The sequence below is a fragment of the Protopterus annectens genome, chromosome 6.part0 (assembly GCF_019279795.1).
Source record: "Protopterus annectens isolate FY-2018-M chromosome 6.part0, PAN1.0, whole genome shotgun sequence".
NCBI classification, from domain to species: Eukaryota; Metazoa; Chordata; order Ceratodontiformes; family Protopteridae; genus Protopterus; species Protopterus annectens.
Window position 1 is genome coordinate 101,564,181 of NC_056737.1, and position 12,181 is coordinate 101,576,361.

The 12,181-nt window shown below is 40.4% G+C and overlaps 1 protein-coding gene across 3 annotated transcripts in view; it reads left to right on the forward strand.

Annotated features, from left to right (window-relative positions):
- AQR (aquarius intron-binding spliceosomal factor) overlaps positions 1-12,181 on the forward strand; it is a 2,539,865-nt gene that overhangs the window by 244,873 nt on the left and 2,282,811 nt on the right. The gene's annotated exons all lie outside the window — the stretch shown is intronic.

Genomic DNA, 12,181 nt, shown 5'->3' on the forward strand with positions numbered 1-12,181 from the left:
TTTATGCCTAAGGTGGTTTCCACTGTGGCTCTTAACCAAACAGTTCATCTGCCAACTTTTTATCCAAATCCGCAGAACAAAGGGGAGAGAATTCTGCATTCCTTGGACGTACACAGACAGCTAAGATTCTACTTGAGCAGGACAAAACCTCTAAGAAAAACTGAGCAATTACTAGTGTCATATGCTGCAGAATCAGAAGGAAAGGCCATCTCAAAGCAGACCATTTCAAAGTGAATAAGCCACTGCATCAGTTTCTGCTACTCACACCATGGTAAACCTTAGCCCAAGGGCATTAGGTCTCATTCCACCAGAGCTGCAGCTACTTCGGCAGCCTTTCTCAGAGGAGTACCAACCAAAGACATTCTAGAGGCTGCTACTTGTTCTGTTCACACCTTTATAAAGCATTACCATTTTCCTCTCTACTCTAAGTCCAGGGCAGGCTTTGCCACTGCAGTTCTGCAGGGCCTTATAGCCGCACCTAATGCTGTTTAGCTCCAGCCTCCTAACCATAGCTTTGGGATTCTACCCAAATGTAATGACTGCAATGGTGAAACACGAAGAACATAGTACAGTTGTGTACACTTACCATAAATGTAGATGTTCGAGTGTATTCACTGTTGCAGTCCGGGTTACCCTCCCACCATCCCCCTGTCATTCTACAGTTTATCTTTCCTTCTCTATCTTCTACAACCTATGTGGTGTATTTGCTTGTAGAGGAAGGTAAAGTTTATATTGATGCATGTGTGTGTGTGTGTGTGTATATATACATATATACAGATATATATATATATATATATATATATGTGTATATATATATATATATATATATATATATATATATATATATATACATATATATATTTATATAAAATATTGCTACCTTTTTGGGGGCACCTGACATCGGGGGCAAGAAAAACTAAAGAAAATGGTGTCAGCTGCATGTTTTATACCCTTGACGACCTGACATCATGGAAGAGAAGACAGCAACCGGCGCAGGACCCAAGACTTTGGAATTCAAGCCGACTGAGGGCAACCTATCAGCAGATTACCCAAATGTAATGACTGCAACAGTGAATACACTCAAACATCTACATTTATGTTAAGTGTACACAACTGTACTTTCCTGCGCATCCTTAATTACCATGCCCCCATAAGACTTTCCAGAACGAAAGCACAACCCTCCCCATGGCTGCAGAAAACCACTAAATCAGAAATGAAAAACAGGAATAAAGCCTGGGAGCACTGGTGCAAAACCAAAACCCCCTCAACTAGACAGAAATTCCTAGAACTACACAATAGAGTTAAAAAGCTAATAAAACAGGACAAATTCCAATACTACCAGTCTGCCCTAGACTCCTCCCAACACAGCCCCAAACAATTCTGGTACTCCATAAACTCCATCCTCCACCCAGTAAAGTCAGTACCCCTCCTCCTAACATCCCTCACTCCTCCAAAAATATTGCTACCTCATTCAACACACACTTCACACAAACCATACTACCACTAGCTAAACAACACAACCCCCCTTCCCTCCAACCCACACCTTCAACTAGTAATCTCCCCACTGCCTTCTCTTTTTCTCCTGTACCTACCTCCAACATAAAAAACTCTTAACTAAACTTAAGCCAACCAAATTAGCAGCAGACAACCTCCCAAGTGAATATCTACAAATCGCAGCTGATGCTCTGGCCTACCAAGTATCCATCTTGATTAACCAATCTCTGTCAGAAAGTTACGTTCCCACACTGTGGAAAGTATCACATATAATTCCCCTCCACAAAGGCGCCCCTCTGCAGAACTAACCAGTTACCGCCCCATAGCTATTCTCTCTCCACTCTCCAAAATACTAGAGAGATGCATACATTCTCAGGTCTCAGACTACCTCCTTACTAACAACCTCCTTTCCAATACTCAGCATGGTTTCAAACCATAGCACCACCACTGCCTTACTCTCCTTTACTAACACTATCTTTTAGCATAAAAACAATGGCTATCTCTTCTCTGCTACTTTCCTAGACCTATCTAAAGCATTTGACATGGTCCCACACAAACAACTCATCTCTGTCCTCAATAACCTATCCTTCTCTCAGTCAGTCACCAACTGGTTTCAGAGTTACCTGTCTGACCGCCAACAATCCGTTGTATGGCAGAATGACATATTTCCCCAACTACCTGTCTCCATAGGGGTTCCCCAAGGATCCATCCTTGGACCCCTATTCTTCTCTGTTTTCACCAATAATCTAGCCTCTGCCACCAAACATGGCACACTCATACAATACGCAGATGACTCGGCCATCATTTGCTCAGCTCAGTCCCTATCCAAACTCTAAAATGTCACACAGGAAGCCTTTTCCTCTGTTGAAACTTGGTTATCCGATGCCCAATTAATACTCAACCCAAACAAAACTAAACTACTCATCTTCCAACCCACCAAACATACTCAAAACAACTCTCACTTTAACATCACAGCAAAAGACAACACCTCTATATACCCAACTGAACACACCAAATTGCTAGGAGTGGAAATAGACAATAAACTAAAATTTGACAGTCACATATCCATGACCATAAGAAAAGTCCACAAAAAACTATGAGCGTTATACAGAATAAGCAACTCCTCACCAAAGCAGCAAAGATTTCAGTAGCAAATTCCCACCTTATCTCCACCCTACTTTATGCCTCTCCAATATATACCAACCTAAGGCAACGCAATCTAAACAAGCTAGAGACCTGCTACAACAAAATCGCCAAATTCGCCACAGGAGCATCCTACCGTAGTCACCACTGTCTATCACTTGCTGAACTGGGCTGGCTTGAACTCCCTCACCTCCTTCAATGGTATCAACCATCACTCGCCCACAAGCTAGTAAACCATCCACTAAATGTCCCATCCCTCCAGAATCTACTCCAACCCTATCGCACCACCAGACCACTAAGATCCAGCAACAAAAATCACTTGCAGATCACTAAATCCAATAACTCTGCTGGTGAAGCACTATTCTCTTGTGCCATAGGCAAATTATGGAACTCCCTCCCGTCCACAATTACCTCCGTACCATCATGCACCCACTTCAAAACTTTACTAAAAGCGCACCTAAAAACATACTGACTATGCCCTTGCAACTCTTACTCTAATATCACCCACCCCGTCCAACCACTACCTTTCTTTCCACCCTACTAACTACCTTGATTATAGCAGCTCAGATGCTCATAAGCCTAGTACTTATTATACAGCAGGAACTTCTTATTGTTACATTTGTTAATGTCGGTTATGTACTTCGCAGATAAAGATTCTAGTTGTCTACTGATGTACTATGTTCTTCATCTGTAAATATGTTTGTAATTAATTGCTATGTTAAATTGTTAATCGCTATGTAATCCAATGTAGCTACTGTCTGTTTATTTTAACTGTGGAGCTTTTTCTCCCCCCCGAGCCTCCACTGAAAATGGACCTACATCCAGTCGGACACTCCCGGTCAACAAATGTAAATAAATAAATAAAATATGGTGCAATATTTATGCAAATGTGAAAACGAAATTAATCAATGTGAAGAAGGCAAGCCCCAAAGATATTCTGATAGAAATACAGGGAAAGCCATCCAGATATGGAAAAGTTCACAATAACAAAATAACATCATAAAGGTGGAACACAGAAAAGAAGATTAGTGAAGCAGAAGTTAAAAAAAGAGAAGTTAAAGTTATGGAGTGCCTGCAAAGTGAAAGATTTGGTGTAGAAGAGCTAGCACAGGTTGCATCACAGCAGGATGGAGTGAGTCCCCAAAGTAGGGAGAAGCAGGAAGATCAGGAAACATCTTAGACGTATGGACATGGGAAAGAAAAAGAGATTTAATATGGTGTAATATTTATGCAGAGGAAAAAGCAAAACTAACCAATACAAAAAGAGCAACACCAAAGATATTTGAAGGGAAATACAGGTAAAGGAATCCAAACATGGACAACTTTACAATACAAAAAATAAAAATACAAAGAGGAAAAGGAGATTAGTAATGGAGAAGTTAAAGAAATAAAAACTGAGGCCATAGAGTACCCGCAAAGTGAAGGATTCAGTGTAGAAAATATAATTCAGAAAGCACCACAACAGGTTAGAATAATGGATATCCAAATTAAGGGGAAATCAGTGGAACAGGAAGCAGTTGGTCAGGTGCCATATGAAGATAATTTGGAGCGTTCTACAGGAAACCAGTTTAAACATTCACTTGAATCTAGACAGTAAGGAACAGGAAGGAAACTGTGGAAACTCTGATGGAGTCAGTGTTGAGGAGTGATAGGCCATGAAGTCTTCTGTAGAATGCCCCCAGGAATTCTAAAACAAGGGATGTACCCTTAGTTTGGAAGAAAGTGAGCTAAGAGAAGAGTTGCTTGATTTAATAAAGTGCATTTGGATAGTATTTTACTTTTTCTGGTCTGCGATCTCGTTTTTTTCGCCTCAGTTCTTGGATTATTGGTTTATTTATTTTGGCGGAATTTCTCCTGTTTTTTTTCTTATTGATTTAATAGACATAGACTGATATATCAAGATCAATGAAAGAAATAGACTGCAGAAGGTTAGTAAAATCCAGAAAGTCAGAAGTTTGATAAAACAAATGAACACAGTAATTAAGACTGTTCATAGAGATCCATGCGATATAACAGAAGTAAACAGGATATATTACTGTGCTGCTAAATTAATAACTGATAAAAGTTGTACCACAAAAACACAGGGTAGCAAGGGAAAGGAAGGGGAGAAATTGAATACTATCATGGAAATATCGAATAGAGAAAACTGTAAAGCAGTTAAGACAAGAAGTGTCATTGTTAGAAGGTTATAGAAGAGGGAATAGATCAACAAAAATACTAAGAAAAATAGATGTGATAAAAGCAATGCACAGTATTAGAACAGACCAGGATCTATCGTGCACTATTGCAAATAAGCTAAAAATTTCAGCACAGGCGGAAAGACTTAGAAGATACAAAAATAAATATAAAGGAAAATACTAAATAAGCAATTTATTGATTGGGAGATAAGGTAAAAGGAATTGAAAGACCGCCAAAAAAAAAGAAGAAATAGATACATTTTGGGGAAGTATCTATGAAGATCCTTTGGAACATAACAAAGATGCTAAATGGATAGAAGTTGTTAAAGAAAGAATAAGAGGTTCAAAGATATAGGATATGAAATGGGATGAAGTAACAGCCAGAGAGATTGAAACAAAGTTAAGGAAAGCCTCTAATTGGAAAACCCCAGGTCCAGATGCAGTACCTAATTTTTGGCTGAAAGTATTAATATCTTTGCACGAAGATTTAGCCATGTGTAAGAACTATTTATATGCACACCCCAGACAGACACCCACCTGGTTAACAACAGGAAAAACAATGCTCCTACTTAAGAGTGAACCTGCAAGCTACCCTAAAAACTATAGGCCAATAACTTGCCTTCCGATGATGTATAAACTATACACTAGAATTGATGCTGACAGAGTTTATAGTCATTTAGAAGAAAACTCAATTATGGCAATAGAACAAAAGGGCAATAAAAGAAAGTCATATGGAACAAAGGATCATTTGTTGTTAAATAAAGTAATAGTGGAGAACTATAAAAAGGGGACAAATCTAAGTATGGCATGGATTGACTACAAAAAAGCATTTGATAGTATCCCACATTCATGGATAAAAGAGTGCTTAAAAATGTGTAAGATACCCCTACACTGATCGACTATATTACAGTGACCATGAAACAGTGGCAGACCACTTTGCAATTAAGCCATGATAAAGGACAGATTATTAACTCGGGGATAAAAATTCAAAGGGGAATATTCCAAGGTGACTCTTTGTCAGTACTGCTATTCTGCCTTGCCGTTAACCCATTAAGATGTCTACTTAACAGCTTAAACCATGGCTATAATTTGGCTCCTAGAAAACAGCTAAGTATAAAGACTTCTCATCTTCTCTTTGTTGATGATTTAAAACTGTATAGCTCATCAAATAAGGAACTGAAAGCACAACTGCAAGTTGTCAAAACTTTCTCAGATGATACAAGAATGTCATTTGGTCTTGATAAATGTGCAAAAGCAGCCTTTAAAGCAGGGAAAACTGCAACGTCAGCAAAACGTCAGTTTGGAACAAGAATGTGATGTAAAAGAACTTGAGCAAGAGGGAGTGTATAAATGCTTGGGTATTGATGAAGGATCAACAATAAAACATGAACAAATGCGAATAAAACTTAGGAATATTTCAGAAGACTTAAATTAATCCTGAAAACAGCACTGACATGTAGGAACAAAATTCAAGCTATAAACCAATTTGCTCTTCCTGTCCTAACTTACAGTTTTGGAGTGATTGACTGTCCCCAAAACGTGTTGGATAGATTAGATAGGAAAACAAGAAGGATGCTTCATGCTCACCAGATGATTTATAAAAATCAGTGCATAACAAGGTTTATATATTCCCCGATGTTCTTCATCTCACATTGCTGCAGTCCTTACACTTGGGTAGTCCGCTGTCCTCGGTCGGCCCGAATATCAAAGTATAAGGCTGACGTCGGTCAGGGCGCATTTGACTGACATCAGGACGTCCGGGTACAAATGCGCATGACCGACGTCATATCCTCAGTCTTTTTTGCCGCATGGTCCGATGCAGAAGCAGCATTGCAAGTGCCGGTTGGCGTTCTGAGATTTTTCGATTTCGAAGTTTCAGACCGAGTTCAAAGTTGGCTAAGTACCCGTTAGAATATTTTGGTTTTTCTTGCCTCAGTGATTTACTGGATGTCAGAAAAGTCAATAATTGCATTTCTTGTGGGAAACAGATACCGCATAGAGATTATCATACTTTGTGTATTCCTTGCTTAGGGCCTGAGCACGACGTTGTTGGCTGTCGCTCTTGTGCTAGATTTAATAAACGCACTATAAAGAGGAGGTTGGATTGTGCAAGGTTAGTCTTTGGGAAGCGGTGCAATTATAAAATGCCGCCAGATGCTCACGCCGCTTCTTCAAGAAGCGCAAGGACAAAGCAGTTAAGCCTAGGGTGGAAGAACCGGCTGTACCGGACGCCGGTTCTTTAGAGGTGTCGGTGGAGCCGGTGGCTCCACCGGAGGTTTCTTTGTGTTCCCAGGGTGAGACTTTAGTATTGCAAGATGTGGCCTCTCAGGAGGCAAGTCAGGCTGAGGGGGCTTCTCAGGTTACTATTCTCCCCTCCCTTCCTAGGGTGGCTAGGCCCTCTCCCTCTGTTTCTAAGGCTTCTCCCAGGGGCAGGCCAGGTTTAGCTTCAGTTGGTGTTACCCCTAGCTCTTCAGGAACTGTGCCCAAGAAGCATATGCTTAAAATGGCAGAAGATTTGATTACTTTGATTAGGGGTTCTATGCCCCCTTCTGATAAGAGGCCCAGGATGGAGCCTGAGCTGGGGGGTTTTGAGCAGGCTTCAGATGTATCAGAGTCTTCGGCTGAAGACTTGCAGGAGTACTCTCCTTATTCTGATTCTGATGTGGATGATTCTACTCCTTCTGCTTCTCCTCCTGAGGATTTTTCTTTTTCAGAAACTCTTCATTCCATGAGGGAGCAGTTTAAGTGGGAAGGTCAGGACTTCTCTGATTCCAGGAAAAGGCTTAGGGAATTTTTGTTTTTACCCCAGCATAGGCCTTTGGCTATACCTCCTGTTTTGGATGTGGTGGAAGATGTTTTTTCAGAGGCTTCTCTTAATCCTGATTCTTTGCCTCCTGCTCCTGTTAAGCCGGATAGGTACTACAGGGTCCCTGAAGCTCATAAGTATCTTTTTAAGAGTCCTAGGGCAGACCCAGAAACTGTTAGCCAGGGGCCTAAAGGTGTTAAGGCTTCTGTTGTAAAGAATCCGGTTCCTGCAGACAAAGAGGCTAGGGCCTTGGATAGATGGGGAAAGAAAGTTTATACTTCTTCCACTCTTGCTATGAGGGCTTTGAATTGCCAGTTTCACATGTTGAAATACCAAAACTATCTCCTTTCACAATTGAAGTCTAAGGTTGATGCTCTGGCAGTGGGTATTGATTGTAAAGAGTTGCAAGATTTAGTGCATGTTTCTGAACAGGTGGGTAAGCATTCTTTGCAATGTGGTTTTGATGCTGTACAGGCCTCGTCTAGGGTGGCTGCCACTGGGTCAGTTCTTCGCAGGCACGCCTGGCATATTCTGTTTTGAACCATAGAGGGTCTCAACTTCCACAACAAGTTTTGGATGTGATTTTGGAAGCTAGAAGGCCTAGTACAAGGAAAGTGTACGCAGATAAATGGAAGAGATTTTTATTTTGGAGTGCAGCAAAAGATTTTGATGTTTCTGAGCCTAATTTGAGTGTGGCTCTTCAATATCTTACTGAGTTACTGGACAAAGGTTTGTCTTTCTCTTCTATTAAGGTTCATGCTGCAGCAATTCCGGCTAACTATGATTGTGTTCCACCATTGTTTTCTCATCCTTTGTTCAAGCAATTTCTTAGAGGGGCAAAGAATATAAGACCCCCACGAAGAGCTCCTACTCCTGCTTGGGATCTCAATTTTGTGTTGGAGAAACTCACTCTACAACCTTTTGAGCCTGCAGCTACTTCTGAGTTGAAATATTTATCATGGAAGACTGCTTTTTTGTTGGCAATTACCTCTGCAAGAAGGGTTTCTGAATTGCAGGCCCTTATGGCGGTTGAGCCTTTTTTGATTTTCCATAAGGATAGGGTATCATTACGTACTAATCCTTCCTTTATGCCTAAGGTGGTTTCTAGTGTGGCTTTAAACCAAACTATTCATTTGCCTACTTTTTATGCAAATCCCCAAAATAAAGGGGAAAAGATTTTGCACACTTTAGATGTACACGGGCAGTTGCGTTATTATTTGGACAGAACTAAAGGGTTCAGGCAGTCTCAGCAGTTGTTTGTTTCTTTTGCTTTGAGTTCTCAGGGCAAGCCTGTGTCAAAACAAACTATTTCTAAGTGGATTGGGTTTTGCATTGCTTTCTGTTATTCCCATCATGGCAAGGAAATTCCAGCTGGGATTAGGCCTCATTCCACTAGGGCTACTGCCACATCAACAGCTTTTTTGAGGGGAGTGGCAACCAAGGATATTTTGGAGGCAGCTACTTGGAGTTCAGTGCATACTTTCTCTAGGCATTATCACCTGCCACTTTACTCTAAATCCAGGGCTGGTTTTGCCACTGCTGTTTTGCAGGGCATTTTGGCAGCTCCTGCTTCCTTGTAGTTAGCCATCCTCCCTTACCTCTGCTTTGGGATTCTACCCAAGTGTAAGGACTGCAGCAATGTGAGATGAAGAACATAGTACAGTTTTGTACCTACCATAAATGTAGATGTTCGAAGATCCACATTGCTGCAGTCCAATTTACCCTCCCTCCTTCCCCTCTGCAGTTAGAGGTGGTTGTATGGGTTGGGTTGTACATATTCTATATATTGTATATATTGTACATATAGTTAGTGCTAGGGTGGTTGGTTGGTTGTTTGCTGTCTTTTGGTTTTGACCTTTATTTGTAGGGTCTTCTGACATCTGGGGCAAGAAAAGACTGAGGATATGACGTCGGTCATGCGCATTTGTACCCTGACGTCCTGATGTCAGTCAAATGCGCCCTGACCGACGTCAGCGTTATACTTTGATATTCGGGCCGACCGAGGACAGCGGACTACCCAAGTGTAAGGACTGCAGCAATGTGGATCTTCGAACATCTACATTTATGGTAGGTACAAAACTGTACTTTCTGAAGGAGGGATGGGCCTCATTTTAATTGATTATATGTATAGATCTGCAATCGTGGGGCTCCACACATATCTGCTGACCTCACAAGACCCAAACGTAGTGAAAGTTTTGAAACATGAGGAGAATAAATTTAAGATGACTTATCTGCTTAATTTAGCAGAAGCATATCGGCATCAGGCAAGAATGGAAATCAAACCAGAAGTGGATAAAAATCAGGCAGCAACTGTATGTGCCAAAAACAAAAGAAAGAATATAAGGTGAAGGACCAGATGAGAAGGCAAGAAATGTAGAAAAAGCATAAATATAGTTGCAAGAATAGAAAACTTCTTGAAGAATCTCATGTTGTTCAGGAACGAATGCAGGAATGGTTAAGGAGAGGCGAATTCAAACCAAGAGATGAAGGGTTATTATTGGCAGCCCAAAATAGTGGACTACGTATAGGCTGGTTTACAAAGTCCATTGAACATGTGGGAGAAACAGACAAATGTAGGTTTTGTAAAACCGAATTGGAAACAGTTGCACACCTTGTTGCAGGTTGCGACATACTAATGGTAGAAGGACTATATACTGAAAAGCATAATAAAGTGGCAAGATTGTTGCACTGGGGATTGTGCAAACATTATGGTATTGAAGTGGCTGAAAAACACTGGAAACGAGCCACAAAGCATCATAGAAAATGATGAAGTTTATATCACATGGGACCGCCCATTACCAACAGTTAAAAAAATAGATGCTAGAAAACCGGATATAATGGTTCAAGAAAAGAAGACAAGAGTAGCATTGATCATTGAAATTTCCGCACCCAGTGACTTCAGTTTCTTGCATACAGAGAGCCACAAAGTCATAAAATATCAGGATCTGTAGGCAGAAACAAGAGCAATGTGGAAGAAAGATACCCAGACAGTTCCAATAGTAGTAGGAGCAACGGGTCTTATAAAAAAGAATCTACAATCGTATTTAGATACGTTACCAATCCATGTAACTCCGTACGAAGAGTCATTACTGGGCACATTGCGGGTACTCCGAAGAGCACTTTTGGTTGATAAAGATTGAAACAGTACTAATTTCCTGAACTTTAATTGTACTTTGACTTAGGAATGGGGTCCATTCCCGTCATGGTATTAGAAACACAAAAGACTTGTAGAAAAGAGGGTACTAAAAAATGAATTTACACTTGTGCTTACCATTACATGTAACTCCGTATGAATTTCAGGAGTCATTACTGGGCCCATTGCGGGTGCTGCGAAGAGCACTTCTGGCTAACATCAAAGATCGAAACAGTACTAATTTCATGAACTTTAATCTTACTTTGACTTAGGAATGGGGTTCATTCAAAAGATTTGCAGAAATTAAAAAGGGCACTGGTCCTTCTCTGTTCAGTGGTCCATTCTTCATCATCCAATGCATCATCATGTTAATCTTGCAGACATTTGCAGACATCATATTTAATGATGGCTAGACTTCTCTGGTTTCATTAGGCTGTCCTTTCATTCTCTCCCTGCCAAAAGCCATGGTGACAGTGGACAATTCTCTTCTGGGGTGTAGGTGGGGGAGCATTTCGAAAGGAAGACAGTCTGAGGCACGTGGTCCTAACTGAGGCCAGTCTTCACATCAACATACTAGAGATGAGGAGAGTCTCTCTAGTGTTATGGACCTTTCTGGACTCCCTTCATACAGGTGTGATCACAGTCCAGACAGACAGCATGTCAGCAGTCTTGTACATTTATAAACAAGAAAAAGAAACTCCAACTTTGTCCTATGTGCAAGGACGAAAACGCGTATATGGTGTACTGATTTTAAGAGCGTTTATACTGTTGGTTGCTACATAATTTTCGTGTTATCTAAAGTTATTTTTTGGAATAAACTTTGCGAACTGTGTTTCAACGGTCCCTGGCACTTTTTGGATTGTTCAATAGTTATACGAAGTGCTACTCTGTTTTCTTGGTTGATTAGAAACCAGCAAAGCTTTCGGCATGACCCTTTCTTCAGTGCTAATGCATCACATAGTGAAGGAAAAATCTTAAATAGAATTCAATCATATCATGTGATCACAACCAAAATCAATTAAGATATCAGCAACAATTACTAAAACACATACATAGCATACATATGCACTTGTATAGTGATGATTATTATAGATAATACCCATTGCTTACCTTTGCTTTTTTTTAACCAGGGTTTTTTTAATGCCCTTGTTGCCACACCTTCATTCTTTCACTTCTATTATTTCATTTTTTATTTCTGTCCATGCAGTAGTTACATACTAATGGCACACAGATGATTGCCCTTTCACCATCTAGTTTCTAGAGGTTTTACACTTTATTTAATTGTAAAAGGAAAATAATGTTTGTCTAATGGATCCAGCTTTCCTGTTAGGGAGTTATAGCTTAAGCTTTCACCATTACTGGATATAAGTGGGAACCATGCACATAACTTTTGTCGGAGTACACCGGCACAAGCCTATAATTGTCTTT